Here is a 19044-nt window from a genome sequence, read left to right on the forward strand (position 1 = left end):
CCAGCTGAAGCAATGACAATGAAGTTGAATAACATGGAGACAATAGGATGCAATTGAACATTAATGAAGTCCAGCATGACAGATGTTGAAAACAGATTTTTGCATGGCCCCACTTGGCTCTGTTGCTCTAAGTCCTAACAGTCGTGGTTGCAAACAGCAGTCCTGTGACAGGAAAGACTAGATTATTTAGTCACCAAAATCTCAAGTACTTTTTTTTTTTTTAGTTTTCATGGAAATCTGCCCTGTTTAATTTTATGTTCCTCTTCTTCATTTATCTCATCCCTTTCCCCAAGAAGCTCCTTCTGTTCTGCTCTTTAGAAATGTTTCTCTGCAAAGCAGACTGTGCCCTTATTCTGAAAACTATTGTCCGAAGCACTAAAGAGTTGTATGCTCTTGGAGGCCATGCATCCAGGGCCGGTGAGATTATAGCCCATGCACCAAAAGCACCAAAAGCATAACTTGAAGAATAAAAGGAAACAGCAGTATGTACACCCAATTATATTAGAATGTAAATTAGCAGACATCTAAGAATGTGAAAATTGATCCAATGATAGGGAGGATTACTGCAATAAGGGACCTCAGAGATCACACAGTAAAACATTTCCCAAATGTGTTCTGAAGGACCTTTGTCCTTCAAAGCTGTTTCTGGCTAGAAGAGTTGCATTATCAAATAAGTTTAGGAAATGCATCTGCTATCTCCCTCCTGGAGATTCATGAAGTAAAACTGGTATATTCAAGGTCCTTGGAAGACCTGGGGTAAAGAAACCTATTGAATACAGTATTTCCTAAACCTTTCTAACAAAGAACACTTAAATATTTGCTTTTCTTTATTAAAGAAGTTGTGCATTTATAGAACAATCATGGGTAAAATGTAGGATTCCCATATACCACCCCACCACAACTTGTATTGGTGTGGAACATGATTTACAACTGACTGCACGTTTTTATAATTTACTACTAAAGTTCATATTTTAACTTAGGGTTCACTGTGTAGTGTAGTTCTATGGATTTTTTAAAAATTCTGTTACCATATTTACAATCTAATATTTCCCCATATATATATATCAGTGCTATTGTGTTCATAGTGTTGTGCTACCATCACCCCCATCCATTACCAAAACATTTCCATCATTCCAAATAGGAACCCTGCATATTTTAAGCCTTTACTTCCCATTCCTTATCCCCACCCCATCCCCTGGTAACCTGTATTCTAGATTCCGACTCATGAGTTTGCTTATTCTAATTGCTTCAAATCAGTGAGATCATACAATATTTGTCCTTTTGTATCTGGCTTATTTCACTCAACATGATGTCTTCAAGATTCATCCATGTTGTCACATGTATCAGGACTTCATTCCTTTTTACAACTGAATAATATTCCATTGTATATATATACATTTATCCATTCATTGGTTGATGGACATTTGGGTTGCTTCCATCTTTTGGCACAGAACCCATCTTTCCTAAAATTACCTATTAAAATTCTTTGGAACACATTTTTTCCAAACTGGCTCTAATATGCCCTATTTATTTTGTAGAGAAGGAGCCTGAGATCCAGAGATTAAACACTACCCTCAAAGGCAGTCATATTTAATGACTGAATTAAAACAAGAAGTCAAATCTCCTGTTTTCTTTGAGATTAGCAACTTTAAAATAAAGAGATCACTTAATACAAGCCCCTCACTTTACAATGGGGCAACTGAGACCTACTAGAGATTTCTATCAGACAAGTCACTAGTTACAGTTCCAGGAGGAGACTTAGACACTTTGTGCATAAAGGACAGTGCCATTTATTATTTATTATTATTTAAAGATTTGTTTACCCCTGAGCTGGGCACACTCACTGGCGATGATCCTGAGACCTTCCCAGGTGGGAGAGAGGCACTCAATCGCCCAAGCTACCTCAGCTTCCTAGCAGTGCCATTTATTTTATAACCACAGTGTCTGGCACAGTGCCTAGAAAATAAAGGGTACTCAACAAATGACCCTGACCAAATAATTAGAAACATAAGCTAGACAAATGAAAGACAGATGTTGACCAGAATATGTGCATTCCTGGTGAATAAGGCTAATGAATGGCCTACCTTCCCTTACCTTGTAAAGAACACAAGCTATCTCCTCATTTAGAATGCAGATTGGATTCTTAAAGAACAAATCCATAGCCATTTGGGTCAAACAAACATATATGCCAGACTAATTTCCACAGTGTTTCTGTACTGGAAAAATGTGAATCCTAACAGGTGAGTTGTGGTTACTATCGGTCTGTGATCAGATAGAAATCAACAGAGGCAGGTGGAAGTTGGGGGAGGAAGGAAGAGCTGACATATCTGGAAGGGGTAGAAAAAGGAAAAATAGGAAAGCGGACTTGGCCCAATGGATAGGGCATCCACCTACCACATGGGAGGTCCACGGTTCAAACCCTGGGCCTGCATGACCTGTGTGGAGCTGGCCCACGTGCAGTGCTGATGCACGCAAGAAGTGCCCTGCCATGCAGGGGTGTCCCCCACATAGGGGAGCCCCACACACAAGCAGTGCACCCTGCAAGGAGAGCCGCCGAGTGCAAAAGAGAGTCCAGCCTGCCCAAGAATGGCGCCGCCCACAGGGAGAGCTGACATAACAAGATGACACAACAAAAAGAAACAGATTCCCAGTGCCGCTGATAAGGATAGAAGCGGTAACAGAAGAGCATACAGCGAATGGACACAGAGAGCAGACAACTAGGGGTGGGGGGATGGACACAGAGAGCAGACAACTGGGGGGGCGGGGAGAGAAATAAAAAATAAATCTTAAAAAAAAAAAGGAAAAATATTTTAGAGCGAAAGGGTCATTGACTAGAACATATTACATAAAATGTCTGGAATAGTTTAGAAGGTAAGTGTTCCTATATTATCCAAAAATCATATTTAATTTCTAAAGTGGAAAAGTCTCAAAAGGCACAAGCAATTAGAGAGAAGAAAACACTTGGTGAAAAACTGTTCAGTCTGAAATTTGCAGAGAGAAATGGAAAATGAAGAATGAGGTTTCCATAGGGAAGGGGTATGAGTTGGGGACTCTGGAAGACGAACTCCCCACAAGACTAGGAGGTAAGCCAGCAAAGGACAAAGGAATGAAGTTGCACTCCACTTACATTTTATTAAAGACCAGAAGTGCAAGGTGTTAAAGAGTTCTTCTAGCTTTATAATGTGCCATGTAATTACTGGGGGTGGAGGTGGAGAGCCGCAAAAGGATTTAGAGAGGAAAAGGGAAGAAGTCTTGCAACTACCCCTCCTCCTCAAAGGTCCAAAGAAGAGAAAACTAAGGGAAGAGCAAAAATTGAGAGAATAGAAACTGTGAATGAAGCCAAAAGAAAGACAGAAAAATGTGGGGCCCCTGGCCCACAATCTGGAAGTGATCACTCAACATTAAGTACAGGCTCACCAAGGGTCCCAGGTGATTCTCCAAATCCTACTCATTACCCACATTACTGGAGAATTCTGCAATCTGAGTTAGATTCTAAGTGCTAAGACTGACTTGCATGATTCAGAAAATGCCTCTACTCCTCTCGCTGGTGGTTTTAGCACATGCCCTCCCCTTAGTGTCCTGCCAAACTACTATCATCTGGGTCAGTTTTGCATCCTGGAACTCCCATTAACTAGCTCTGTTCTCTTGGGGAAGTCACTTGCCCTATTTTTCAATCTGCAGAATGGGAATGCTAACACTCACAGGATAGTAGTGAACATTAAATGAGACTATACCTGTAAAGAATTGGTCTGGCACCTGAGAAATTTCCTCTTTATGTAACAGCTATTATTACATTGTGACAGTTTGGGGTTTGGGACTTTCCATGGATCCCAGAAAGGATCATCTTCTTGGAGCTAATCTGTTCCTGTGGTGTGGAGCCGTTTGGTTGGATTGGATTCAGTTGGGGGGGGCGGTGTCTATGATTGGATTGCTTTGGTGATGTGTGACCCAGGGTGGGTCTTGGCCCTCTTGCTGGAGTCCTTTATAAATGGAGGATTGAAAGCAGAAACAGAGAAAAAAAGCCTCTGAGACAGAAGAGGTCCCAGAGTCTGGAGGCTGGAATGCACACAACACAGAGGCTCAGGGAAGAGACCCCCCGAGAGGTTCAGAGAAAGGAAGCCCAGAGGAGAGGGGAGGGACAGGTCACATGCCTGATGGCCCATAGCTGAGCTCAGGGAGAAAGTGAGCTTGGAGACCAGCAGCCATTTTTCCTTGCCACATGAAAGGAATCCAGGATCACCAGCAGCCGACTTCGGTGAGAACATGTATTAGTCAAAGAGGTGCTGTGCTGATGTAAAGTACCAGAAATCTGCTGGCTTTTATAAAGGGTATTTATGTGGGGTAGAAGTTTACAGTTACAAGGTCCTAAGGAGTCCAACTCAAGTTTACTTCCTTACCAAACTCCGTTGCCACGTGTTGAAACAAGATGTGGGGCAGCTGCAAGGGTTCAAGCCTTCCTATTCCCTCTGAAAGCGCCGAGGGTCCAGCTGCTTCTGATCTCCGCTGTGGGCTGGCATGAGGCTCATCTCTTTCCCTGGGGCTTGTTTCTTTCTGGGTTCAGCTGTTCTGTTCTCTTCACAAGGTCTGCTGTTGACTCTCAGGCTCATCTCTCTTCCTGGGGCCTCTGCAGGGCTAATGAGCTGCCTCTAGTCCTCTGTTTTCTCCTCCTCTGTGTGTCTACTTCTGTGAGAGAGTCTGTTTTATCAGCTCACCAAGGGGGCTGGGACTCAATGCTGAGTTGCACTCTAATGATGTGATTGAGCCAAAGCCCTAATCTTAAGCTAATTGAATCAAAGCCAGTCAGCTGAACTAAAGCAATCAAAGGGTTACACTCTTCAGAGGAACAGACCAGTTTACAAACATAATCTATATTTTTTGGGGATTCATAAATAATCTGAAACTGCCACAGCGTCTCTCATAATACCTTGATTTGGACATTTTCACAACCTCAGAATCATAAGCTTTTAACTTAATAAATTCTCATAATGAAAATGCTAAAATAATGATTTAAGTGATGAATGCACAACTGTGTAATTATACCAAATATTATTGCTTGTACACTTTGAATGAATTGTATGCTTTATTAATATGTATCAATAAAATTTATTTCTTTAAAAAGTGCAAAAAAATTCTCATTACAAAAGCCAACCCATTTCTAATATATTACATTGGCAGTCTTTAGCAAACTAAGACACACATATTTTGAATTGCTTTTACAAATGACAGTGAAAGTGATCTCATCATCAGTTTCTGCAACTTTTGAATTTAAAAGTTCTATGGTACACTTGGATGGCCTGCGGGCCCATCTCAGAATAGTCTTCCCTGTGTGGTTCCAGGTTGGAGTTGGGCAAATGTGAAATTGCATGAGCTTTGGGAGGTGGAGTCATCACGCTCTGAGGTTCATTGCAGGTTAGAAGCCATGAGAGGCAGGGGCAGAGATTTGTCCTTGCTCTTTCCCTATCTGTGTCCAATGTCTCCTCCTGGCTGCTGCCCTGCTGACCAGCCCTGGCGCCTTGCCTACTACTAATTGCTCCACTCTGAACTCACGGAATGGTAGCCACAAAGAACAACCCTTCCCCAGCTTCTTTGACAGCCTTCCCTTCTAGTATGACTCCAGCAATTGGACAGACCTGGCTTCCAGACTCCCCTGCAAGCTCTGACCCAGACAAGACAGGGCTGCTGAGTGACTATCCTCCAAAACTTCAACAACTCTTTTTTTTTTTAAGATTTTATTTATTTCTGCCCCCGCCCCCCCCCCCAACATTGTCTGCTCTTGCTCTCTTGTGTCCATTCTCTGTGTGTTCTGTGTCCACTTTCATTCTCGGCAGCACTGGGAATCTGTGTCTCTTTTTGTTGCATCATCTTGCTGTGTCAGCTCTCCATTGTGTGCAGTGCCACTCCTGGGCAGGCTGTGCTTTTTTTCGCATGGGCAGCTCTCCTTGCAAGGTGCACTCCTTGCACATGGGGCTCCCCTACACGGGGGACACCCCTGCATGGCATGACATGCATTGCGTGCAGCAGCACTGTGCTTGGGCCAGCTCACCACATGGGCCAGGAGACCCTGGGTTCGAGCCCTGGACCTCCTTTATGGTAGGCAGATATTCTATCAGTTGAGCCACAGCTGCTTCTCTCAGCAACTCTTTTTGTCCTTTATGTCCCTAGCTTGTCACCCAGTTGTGTATGGTCTTGTCCCTATGACAAATTCTTTCTTCTAAAATACAGGATTCTGCTTCCCTGGCTGATAGGAGGAAGATTTCATCCAGGCCACAGGAAAGTCGTTGGACAATCTCTTCCTCCCAAAAGAGCTTCTCCTCCCTGGTACACCATTGTCTGTGTGTCCACCTCTCTGACCCCCCTCTTACCACTGTCCCCTCTCAAGCCCACCCCTGCCTGGAGGCATCTTCACTGGTTTGTCCTGCGCCTCAAATGCAGTTTCACCAGATATCCCCTGGCTGGCTTCATTGTCATTCGCCCCCATTCCATCTGATGTTTTCTTTCCTTTGTTTGAAAAGTACAAAAACTCAGGGACTTCCTCTGTACAGTTCCTAGCTGTATCCCCACCACCCAGAATTGTGTCCAGCATATAATAGATGCTCAAGACATATTGGTTGAAAGAAAGAAGGGAAGGAAGGAGAAGGGAAGAAAAAGATGGAGGAGGCCCTTGCGTAAGGGGAGAAGACACTGCTTCCTTAGCAGCACAACCTTTTCCTCCTCCTAATGGGCCCTTTTTGGAGGACATGTCCTCCAAAAGTGGAAACAGGCCTGCTGCTTTTGTTTCTGCTCCAAAATTGTGGTATCTGCCGTTTCACAGTGAGCAGGTGGCTTGTGTCCCCAAAGGGTGTCTCTCATTAAAATCCAGGTTTTAGGCGGTCCCTGAGTCAGCTCAGAATGAAAGCCCAGAGGCCTCACTCGCCCAGGCCAGCCGCTAATGTTGGCTCCCTGCCCCTGGGGAAGTAGTTTTCTATTTCTTTTAGTTGGTGTTGCCTTTTTGTTTCCTTGTGCAATTTCAGCAGCTTGCTTGAAAAAGTCTAAATATCCAGACACCCGGGTCTTTTGATGCTGAGGCTCTGTTCTGGTCCCTCCTTGCCATCATTTCTGACTCTTCGCTGGCTGGGCCTTAACCTCTTATGACCTCCACTGAGGAGGAGCAAAAAGATTCTGTGGCTGGTTGATCAGACATCCCTGCCAATCAGATTCCCAGGCTAAGGCCATCTCTCATTGGATTCCAAAGTTGATAACCATTCAAGTATATAATCTTTTCTATTATTTGGCAACCATATGCCAACTTATATCATTGTTCCAAACGTTTTCATTCATTCATTCATTCCACAAATATTTACTGTACTTACTATATGCCAGGATCGGTTTCAGGCACCAAAGTGCTGAATAAAGTACAAAAAAATCTCTGCCCTTGTGGATATTTAAAATTGTTATTGTTTGTATCTTCTTATGAATTTGTTTCCTGGTTCCCCAGTTAGGTTGTATGTTATTTAAGAGGAGCAAATTTTCAATACGTGGATCTTGGAGTGTTCAATGTGTTCCGTAAATATGTATTTGGTGCTTAGTTTGCTGAAGTTCTCCCTCAGGCTCAACTTAAGCCAGGGAAACTGATTATCATTACATTAAAAAAAAAAATGCCTTAAGGAAACACAGAATGCTTACCAGGTGTCAGTTCCTATCCTCACAACACCCTTTGTGTAGGGACTGTTACAATCCTCATTTTGTGGCCAATAAAACAGACTGAGCCGCAGAGCCAGCGACTAGACTTGCACCCCAGCTCTCTTTCACTGCAGAGCCTGTGCTGTGCGCTGTGCTGGCTCTTGCCTGTAAGAGCACGATGGTCAAGTGAAGGCCTTGTACATCACGGTGGCCCCAGTGCCTAGAACAAGGCCTGGCGCGTTGCAGATGCCCATTAAGCAGCTGAGCCATGGAAACAGTCACTGTGTCATATCCAGCCTGCCCAGCCCAGCTAAATTATGGGCACTAACACTGGTAACCTGTAGCACAGATCAGCCTAGTTCTGTGAACAAAATCTGAGGCTTCCTCGGAGTCCCATCTACCACTAAAGGTTTAGAATTAATCTCTTGGTGTCCGATGTGCCTGGGGCTGAGCCAGAGCTCCTGCGGATACCCTCTTTGGACTCCCAGCCCCCCCAGGGCATGCCCTCCTCATCAGGTTCCAGAACCTCAGCCTGGCTAGCAGGGTCCCTCATCTACCCAAGACCTGTACCCTCCTGTTCTCTCAGCAGGGCACTAGGACCTGTTTTTCTACCTCCACAGGTCTCCCTAGCCCTAGGACCCATTGCTTGATTACTTCAATACCACGCTTCCCCTAGAGCTTCCTGTTTCTAAGTCTCTTCAAGCAATATCAGATCCTTGGAAGTAGGTGCCAGAAGAGAAAAGGGCTAAGTTGCAATACCCCTCTGACCCTGAGCACTTGCCCGTTCATCCCACAGGCCAGTTCCACCACTGAGTCAGCTCTCCCACGCTGCCTGCGATTGCTTGCACGTTTGCCTCACCCTGACTGCCTGTTCTTGAGACCCAGGCAGTCGGGCCCCCATCATAGTAACCTCTTAACCATTCAGCCTTCCAGGTGTCCCCAAGTGGGTTGGAGGAACTTCTCCAACCCCACCACCCCCATTCTCCCATCCCTCACTTTGCCCAGAAGATCAGCTTTGTCCTATCTCAAAAGTGTGTTTCTCAAAGTGTGTTCTGCAACTGTTACTCTTCAACAAAGTAAAGGAAATTCTTAGACAAAGATCTACAGGCTTTATTTACTGCAGGAATTTTCAGAGCCTTTGCTATGATCCTGGTCCTTTCCAGGCAAGAATGTGCTGAGTTTAACAAATTTGCCTGGCCATGGAAATTCTTCCTATCTCAGAGGCTATGTATCCAGAAAACAGTGCTCACAGAAAACATTTTTGGAAAACACAAGCTGAATCCTTACATTAAGGAGAAGGCTGTCTTAAAGCATTTTAGTGATTGATTTTTAATACCTGTTTATCTTTATTTATTTATTTATTTTTAAAGATTTTTTAATTTATTTAACCCCCCCCCCCCCCCGTTGTCTGTTCTTGGTGTCTATTTGCTGCGTCTTGTTTCTTTGTCCGCTTCTGTTGTCGTCAGCTGCACCGGAAGTGTGGGCGGCGCCATTCCTGGGCAGGCTGCTCTTTCTTTTCACGCTGGGCGGCTTTCCTCACGGGCGCACTCCTTGCGCGTGGGGCTCCCTCACGCGGGGGACACCCTTGCGTGGCACGGCACTCCTTGCGCCCATCAGCGCTGCGCATGGCCAGCTCCACACGGGTCAAGGAGGCCCGGGGTTTGAACCGCGGACCTCCCATATGGTAGACGGACGCCCTAACCACTGGGCCAAAGTCCGTTTCCCTGTTTATCTTTATACTACAAAGATTTTTAACTTGCAATTCTGAAATTAAGGAACCAGTTCCCTGTCCCATACCTTCTAGCCATTCTTTTTTGTCCTAAATACTTATAAAGTTACTTGTCAGCATGCAGTTTTTCTGGATGGTGCCAAGGGTGAGGTGTATGTGCTGGGAGAAGGTTGCTGGGCTTGAGAGAACGTTTGGGGGCAGAAGTGGATGGTAAGAGGCTCACAGCTAACTTGGCACCCAGCCCAGAATTTTACTGTAAATAAAGGTGCCAGGACAGGAAGGACGTGCCAATAGAGAGAACAAGGGCACTGAGGGAGGGTCAGATTCAATCTCTGGCCTAATTCAGTTTACTGCCCAAGGCCTGGCAGTGTACATGTTTTTGTGAATAACCTGCCATTTAAGCATTTCTGAGTGTTATCCAGTTAGACCACTAAGGAAAGAGAGAGCGAAGTCCTGATGGAAGAACACAACACCACATATTCTTACTAAAAACAACAACAACAACAACAACAAAAACTGAGCCTGAATCTAATTAGGCCTCCATATCTAATGATATATTTACAGGAAAGTCACAGGACAGAGAAACATGTTAAAAGATACCATGGGGAGGTGTAGCAGTTTGGCATTATTTATGAACTCCAAAAATAGATATTGGATTATGTTTATAAACTGGCCTATTGGAGGTTTCACTTTTACTTGATTAAATTATGATTAGGGCTTTGATGAGGCCCTATCAGTAGGATGTTGAGTCCCTGCCCACCAAGGGAAAACAACAAGGACAGGAGTTAGATGGAGTTTTGAGCTGGAGTCACAGGAAGTACCTACACAAAGAAGCAGATACAGTAGAGGTCCTGGGAAGAGAGAGCCTTTTATCCTACAGCTGACCTTGTGGCAAGAACAGAGCTGCTGAGCTGGGAGAGGAACAAGTTTGGGAGAAAGATGAGACTTATCCCAGCCTACCACTGATATTGGAATAAGCTGCAACCACAGAGGCTTAAGAGGCAGAGCGAGTCTGAACCCTTGCAGAGACCAGCAGCCATCTTGTTACAACACATGGCAACAGACTTTGGTGATGGAAGTAACTTATGTATTATGGTCTATAAGCTTCTACCCCAAATAAATACTATTTATAAAAGCCAACAGATTTTTGTTTGCATTAGCACACCTTTTGGCTAAGACAGGAGGCAATCAGCAAAACTCAGAAATGAGAAACTTAATAGGACAAGTGGCTGTTTCTTCAGGAAATATACTACACAAAAAAGACAATGAAAGGGAACCTATAAAATTACAATAAAAGAGACTTGAGAACCATATCAACCAAGTGCCGTATGTGGCTCTTGTTTGGATCCTGATTCAAATAAAGTCAAATAAATCAACTCAATTTTTTTATAAAGCAATCAGGGCACTTTGAACATTGGCTGAATATTTGTTAATAAGGGACTTTATTGAACTATTTTAGGTATAATAGAGATATCATGGTTTCATTTTATAATTTTTATATTTTAGAAATACATATGGAAATACAATAGTTACAAACAAAATTATGTTTGAGATTTGCCTCAAAATAATCCATGGCAGGGAGAAATGGGGAGGGTATAGCTCAAACAATACTGGCCATGAGTTAATAATTGAAGTTGGGTGATAGGCATATTGTGATTCATTATATATGCTTTCTATTTAAAATTCCCGTAATAAAAGTAAAGTAAGAGCAGGGGGAAGGAAAACAAGTTGATCACCTACCATATGGGCTCCTGAACTTAAAAAGAAATGTCAGTAGAACACTCCCATTTCAGGGTTATATTTGGTGACGCTTTAGAAATGGAGACATAATTCAGAACAGGAACAGTATGCTTCTTCAGATGCTTGTGGTCACCATCACCCCTGGGGTCAAGGAGATGATCTTTCAGTTCAGTCAACCTCAGAGTCTGGCTCTGGGGTCCCAAATTAATCCAGTGGTTTCTGGATATTACCCAAGACCTGCCTTGAGATAAACCTAGCTGCTTTATTTATTGAGGTGGGGGAGAGAGCTGAGAGGGTGGGATGGAAGGTAGGGTGGCTGCAGAAACCTGGAGAGAGCAATATAAGCTGCAAGAATCCTTGTTCTAGTTTCCTAGGCTACACAAAGCAAATACCATGAAATGGGTTAAACAGTGGGAATTTATTCACTCATGGTTTTGAGGCTGGGAGAACGTCCAAATCAAAGCATCATCAAGGCAATGATTTCTTCTGAAAGACCCAATGCCAGTGATCCTTGATTCCTTCATCACATGGCAAGGCACATGGTAGCATCTGCTGATCTCTTCCTTCTCTTCTGGTCTTAAATGATTTCAACTTCTTGATTCCATGGCTCGCTAATTCTGTCTGAATTTCATTCTCTTATAAAGGACTCCAGTAATAGAATTAAGACCCATCCTGACTGAGATGGGTCACACCTTAACCAAAGTGGCCTCATCAAAAGGTTCTACTTACAATAGGTTCACACCCACAGGAATGGGTTAAATGTAAGAACATGCTTTTTTGGGGGTAATACAGCTTCAAACCACCACAGTCTTCAAGAATGTGAACTCTATTAGAAGGCTGTAACTGCTAATTCATGACATGGAAACCTGAAAACTCAAGGAAGCTGGAAGTTTGGGTGAGTCATGTGATGTCTGTCATAAGCTAAAGCAGTGCCATGGACTCTCTGAGTAGCTCCCGCAGAATTGAGGGCAGGTTGTGCCCATGGCCATGGGGGGTGAGAGGGGAAGGGAGGTGGGGGTGGAAGTTTGCAGTCCATGGCCAGGGAAAAGAAATTGAATTGACCCTAACAGACACACTTGTATCTTTAGCTCTCCTACAAAGTTACCTAACCCTTGATGACTTCATAGGGAAAGTACCCCTATTTGAGGGAGCTGGGAAAAAGACATTGAATTTCTTGCTCAGCTTTAGCATGAGCTAAATGGAAATACAATGAATTTCTTGACCAGCTTTAGCACCTTGTATTCAGATTCTTGGGAGACTTTTTGAAGAAGATGAGGTCAGATCCTTCCTGTTCTGAACTGATGCCCAAATGTGGACTAGAAGGATGGATCCCATGGAAGAAGTCATTTCCAATGGTAAATATGTGTCCCTTCACTATATGATTGGCATAACCAAGGCTAATATTCCAGTTAAGAACTGAAGGTAATATTGTAGTTGATAAAGAAAAAAGAAAAGATGTCCTTAACTGTACATATTTACATACTTGTGCAGCTTGGATGAGCCTGAGATCTTTGGCATTAAACACTCCTGCATCACCTGTTCTCGAGGAACCATTTTGTGTGGAATCATTTTGTGTGAGCACAAATTTGAATCCCAGTCCACCAGCAGTAGATATAAATCACTTAGATGAGGAACAGGTAAAACTGGCTAACACTTGGCACATGCATCTTCTCTCAGCCTTATGCTTTTTGTGGCTGAAGATGACTTTTGTGGGGGAAATTTTATGTTATGATGATATTCTCAAGATTGGAGAATATCCAGGGATTTGGATTAAATTATTTGCAAACATCACAAACCAATTATACCAAACTCATATCTTCTTCCCTTCCCCCCCCCCCCTTTTTTTTTTGTTTTTACATTTTCAGTAGGAAACTGTAGCATTTAAGGTTTTCTCAGAAGCAAAAGATCTAGAACCAGCCTTTAGGAATTTAAGCAAAAAGGGGATTTATGAGAAAGATACTAGGAGAAGCTCACTAAATCAAAGGCCATTTAAATAACCAGTTCTCCAGCAGGACAGGAATGAAGGTGACCTGGGACTTTAGGGCCATTGATCTTGAGGGGCACTATCATGAGATGATTCAACTCCAGCTCACTTGTCTATTCCCACCAAGTTTCCAAATATCTGAGGGAGAGAATTTGATTGGTCAGTTTGTCAGTCATCTCTAGCTTTAGCCAGGGAATTGGTCAGCAACATGACCACTGGGGGGATGGTTGTGATTCAGAAAACACTGCAGTGTGTGTATACCAGAGAAAGGGGGACCCGCTCCTACTGTCCCAGTGATGGAGACCAGGCTGAGGCCATAGATAAAGGGAAAAAGTAATCAAGCATCTCATAGAAGCCGTGATGCTGGCTTTAGCATGGTTCTCCAAAGGCCCCTACCCTCTACTCCTCTGGGAAAATGGGCCCTTCCTCTGCTGTCCTCCTCACCCAGAAGGAGGGTTCCACCGTCCTGTTCCCTCGGTGTCCATGACAATGGAACTGCCGCCTGCTGGGGAGGAGGAGACTTAGGCTACATTTGGCCAGTCAGGCCTATGCTCTGACACAAAGAATCTTGCCCTGAAGAAAGCAACCCCATACCCAGCTACAAAAGGTTTTTCTCCAGTTAGGACATCACCTGATCTTAATTACCTGTCTTTCTTGGGAATGACCTACCTGAGAAATGTAACAGAATCTATTGCCATTACATTTACTGGGTTCCCTGGAGTTCTAGCTCAGACAGGACAGGGGATTGGCATGCAGTGCTCCCAAAGCAACACGCATGCATTATAGCGTGAATTCAAAATATACCAATGATGGTTGCATCTTCATCTCTTTGTTGAAAAACAAGAGATTAAAGTATAAGAATCAAGGGAGAAATCAGCAAGTTAAATTAAAGGATTCCCATGAAATTTAAGACTAGGAAGTTGAATGGTACAAATGTTAAAATTCAAGATTTTGGAACCAGCACTGTACAAGCCTTCCATTCTTCTGACTAGCTTGTGTATATTTGGCTGGAATTTATCATTATTATCTTTGTCTTTGTCATTTTAATACCTGAGGTGATTTGGAGGTATGTATCCCAGAAATGAAAAAAACAAACATGTTCTTAAACTTAATCCATTCCTGTGGATGTAGACCCATTGTAAATATGATCTCTTCAAGATTTTACTTCAGTTAAGGTATGGCCCAGCTCAAATCAGGATGGATCTTTTTTTTTTCAGAGCATCTTTATTTAGTTTTTTAAAGATTTTAAAAAATTTCTCTCCCCTTTCCCCCCGCCAGTTGTCTGTTCTCTGTGTCCATTCTGTTCTGTGTCCGCCTGTATTCTTGTCAGTGGCACCCAGAATCTGTATCTCATTTTGTTGCATCATCTTGTTGTGTCAGCTCTCTGTGTGTGCGGCACCACTCCTGGGCAGGCTGCACTTTTTTTTCACCTGGGTGGCTCTCCTTACAGGGCACACTCTTTGTGCATGGGGCTCCCCTGTGCAGGGGACACCCCTGCATGGCACGGTACTCCTTGCGTGCATCAGCACTGCGTGTGGGCCAGCTCCACATGGGTCAGGAGGCCCTGGGTTTGAACCTTGGACCTCCTATGTGGTAGGCAGAAGCCCTGTTCATTGGGCCAAGTCTGCTTCCCCAGGATGGGTCTTAATCCTATTACTGAAGTCCCTGATAAGCAGAATGAAATTCAAACAGCTAGAGAAAAGTCACAGGAAGTAAGAAGCTGAAGGTCAACAGAACCCAGAAGAGAAGAGAGAGGCCAGAAGAGGCTGCCATGTGCATTGCCAAGTGTCAGAGGAGCACAGAACCAAGGATCACTGGCAGCCAGCCCCAGGATGACAGTCTTTGGGAAGAAAGCATTGCCTTAGTGATGCCTCGACTTGGACTTTTCCTAGCTTCAAAACCATGAGCCAAATAAGTTCCCATTATTTAAGCCATTGCATGGTATTTGCTTTAGTAATGAGGAGACTGAAAGATTACCCAAGATTAAATGGCATTAATGTATCATACACTGTACTAAGCCCTACCAATTTACTACCTCATTTCATCCTCTCAGCAGCCCAGGGAGATAGGAACTATCTTTATCTCTGTTTTACAAATGAGAAAAGTGAGGCCCAGAGGGGTTAAACAGCTTATTTCATGGTCCTTTTGGTTGTGAGTAGTGGAAACTGGATTTATCAGACTGCAGAACATAACTTCTTAACCACTGTAAAATCTTATGTCAGGGAGGTGGATGTGGCTCAAGCAATTGGGCACCTATCTACCATATAGGAGGTCCTGGTTTCAATGGCTGGCCCGCACAGAGAGCTGGCGCAACAAGATGATGCAACAAAAAAGAGACACCAAGGAAAGATAATGAGAGACACAACCAACCAGGGAGCTGAGGTAGCTCAAGCAATTGAGTGCCTCTCTCCCACACCGGAAGTTTCCAGGATCGGTTCCCAGTGCCTCCTAAAGAGAAGATGAGAAGACAAGCAGACACAGGAGAACACATAGCGAATGGACACAGAGCAGACAGCAAGTGCAAGCGACAAGAGGGGCAGGAGGGGAATAAATAAATTTTTAAAATCTTAAAAGAAAAAAATCTTATATCAGTCCAAGACATACTCTTATAGAATCATATGATACAATGATCCGATATTGCCATACAGAGACAAACCTCAGGCTGGTGACAGTGTGGTAAGGCTTTTGGCACTCACACATACTGTATTTGTTGGTCAGACCTCCAGGCCCTGCATAAATAGTGGCTGAGGCCATCATTAGCCTGGTTTAGCATGACAGCCAGCTCCAACACTAAACTTTGTCAACAGACTCTTCAGTTCAACTTACTGATGGGCCGAGAAGAGGTCAGACTCAGTTGGAACAATCCTGGGAGGATGCTCTGAACTCTGTCCTGCCCATTAGGAGCTGTAAATTTGTGCAAATAACCATAAAATTAAACCCACCCAGGGAGGGCCATTGATTTCCAATTGGCATAGTTCACCAGATGCTGTTTGGTCTAAGAACTGCCTTGACCTCTACCAGTGACGCCGCCTGCCCTTGGCTTTGCAGGGTGTGTTCCCAGCAAGAAAGGCCTCTCCTCTAATGCTTGCTGCTGAAACTTAGGCTGAAGGCGTGACAGGGTCCCCATATGTTGCAGAGGAAAGGCCAACCTCACTGGGTGTTGGATCCACCCTCTTGTCCAACCCTAGGCCTGAAGCCAACCCAGGGAGATTACAGGCCCTCCCGCCCCCAACTAATTAAATAGGTGGCCTCCTGCTGCTAAAAGGGAATGAGGGCGGAAAAACAGAGAATGCCTGATTTAACTAGGACCTGGGTAAGTAGCTTACCAGCTGGTCCCTGAAATCACCGATGCATGCCTAAAATGTCTCTAATGGGTCATGGTAGTTCTATGCCTGAGACCTGTAGTTCTATTTATTCTCAGGCCCCTTCATAGTTTCAAATCCTGTAGCCCAAACAATATGGAATATTAATGAGTATACCTCACAATCATTGTTAGTATATACCAATCCTTGTATTCAAACATTGGAATAAAAATGACTATTCAAAGACAGTATGTTTTGTGTGTGGGGGGGACAACCCCTTACACACACATAAAGAACAGGTTTCTAAGGATCTACCTAGATTACTGGTGCTAAAGTCCATGCAATTAGAAGTCTGGACAGAAATTAAAATCATAGCTTGGATTAGGAAAAGAAATCTCAGAGATTTTCAAGAGCTCAGCCTGATAAACAAGTCACTAGCCCTGTTTACAGTTTTGTTTTGCTACAAATCATTTGGAAGGAGTGAGGACCTGAGGTACAAAGAGGAAGACAGTTATAATAATGGGAAATTGGACTAAATTAAAATGATCCTAAGTCATAGCTCAACTTAACAGACTTTACCATCAACTTTTGACATTCTAATTAGGGTAAACAGATATGCAAATGTAGTCTGCCACTCTTTACCCACCTTGCCAGAGCGCCCATAATTGTTTAAGTGAGAGCTATTGGTGCCTTCATTAAAGCTCTCCTAAAAATTAATTGGGAATTGGAAAACAGCCTCAAAAGATGTCCTAATCTGTGTGCAGCCCAGCACAGCTGTCCTTTTGTCCTGCCAGCTACAAGTTCATCTCTCATTTCTCCATCAAGTATAATAGAATGTGATGCTCCAAGTCCTCTCGGTCCATAAATACGAAGGGGAAAACACAGGCTGGCAGGAGACAGCTGTTCCCAGAGTCACCTCCTTCGGGGCATGTTCAGCTGAAGAAATGGGGTTGCAGAGTGAATCCAAACATGGAGTACAGGAAGTCTGGGAGCCACGCAGTAGAAGACGATGCTGACCCCCTGCTTATTCCATAGGTGGGTCTTAGGCAGAGCCACCATAGAGCTGAAATCAGTGTTTGCCCTGAGAAATATTAGCTAGTTTTTAACTGATCTTTTGATTCACACCCATATTCTCCAGTTTGGGAGGCAGACTTCTCCCAATGGATAGGATGTCCGCCTACCACATGGGAGGTCCAAGGTTCAAACCCCGGGCCTCCTTGAGCCATGTGGAGCTTGCCCAAGTGCAGTGCTGATGTGTGCAAGGAGTGCCCTGCCACGCAGAGGTGTCCCCCGCATAGGAGAGCCCCATGCACAAGGAGTGCGCCCCGTAAGGAGAGTCGCCCAGTGCAAAAGAAAGTGCAGCCTGCCCAGGAATGGCCCCGCACACACGGAGAGCTGACACAGCAAGATGACGCAACAAAAAGAGACACAGATTTCTGGTGCTGCTAATAAGGATAGAAGTGGTTACAGAAGAACACACAGTAAATGGACAGAGAGAGCAGACAACTGGGGGCGGGGGGGGGGGGAAATAAATAAATAAATAAAAAGAAAGATGGATTTATTAATGCTTCTTAGACAATAAATTACAGCAAAGATACTTCCTTCAAGGGGGAATGACCTGTTGGAAACTAATGAAATAATACATCAAAGCATATTTTACTAACAACATCAAAAAATAGTAAGTCATCCGGCCTACAGTGGAATGTTTTTCAGTGGTAATGTAGTATAAGAAAAACCCAGTATAGCTTAAATAATAAGGCACTGTCTTGTACCTTATAGTGTTAGAAAAATTCAGTGCCACTCTTGTTCACACACACACAGAACTACAGATTTAACATTAACCAGATTTCGCTCCACCAAAAATGTGCAACTATGCACTCCCTCATTTTTACTCTCATCTGTCGTTATCTATATCTTCACATCAGTCCCCCCCATCATTATCACCCCAAAATTGCCCAACCCCAGGTACCATGCGTATTTTTAAATTAACCGAGGCCCTGAATCTCAACAGAGTTGCAACACTTACACTCAACATTGGACCTACCCAGGACAACTAACAAGGAGATGATGATGGACAACAACCATCCCAAGGAACAAAGAGAGTCTGCAACTGCAAACAAGATAATACCATCCATCTGCCCCATGGGATCTAAGCTCCTTCTCAATTAGAGGTGGATGGGCATCACCATCCCAGAATCCTCAGGATTAGGGAATGAACGATGGACTAGAGGAGACTTACTGATATTCTACTATAGACTTACTGTGATTCTAGCAATGGAAGAACTTTTATCATTGATGTGGAGGTAGTGGCTACTGGAGGTTCTGAGGGAGGGGAGAGGGAAAAATAGGTGTAACATGGGGGCATTTTTGGAACTTGGGGATTGTCCTGAATGACACTGCAATGACAAATACAGGCCATTAAATATCTTGTCATAACTTACAAAATGTGTGGGAAAAAGTGTAAACCACAGTGTAAACTATAATCCACACTTAGTGGCGATGCTACAAAATGCACCACACTAATAAAGGATGTTGTTAATGTGGGAAAACATGGCAGGGATAGGGAGCAGGGCATATGGGAAGAATCCCCTGTAGTTTTTATGTAACATTTATGTAATCTAAGTATCTTT

This window comes from Dasypus novemcinctus, chromosome 6 (assembly GCF_030445035.2).
Source record: "Dasypus novemcinctus isolate mDasNov1 chromosome 6, mDasNov1.1.hap2, whole genome shotgun sequence".
Taxonomy (NCBI): Eukaryota; Metazoa; Chordata; class Mammalia; order Cingulata; family Dasypodidae; genus Dasypus; species Dasypus novemcinctus.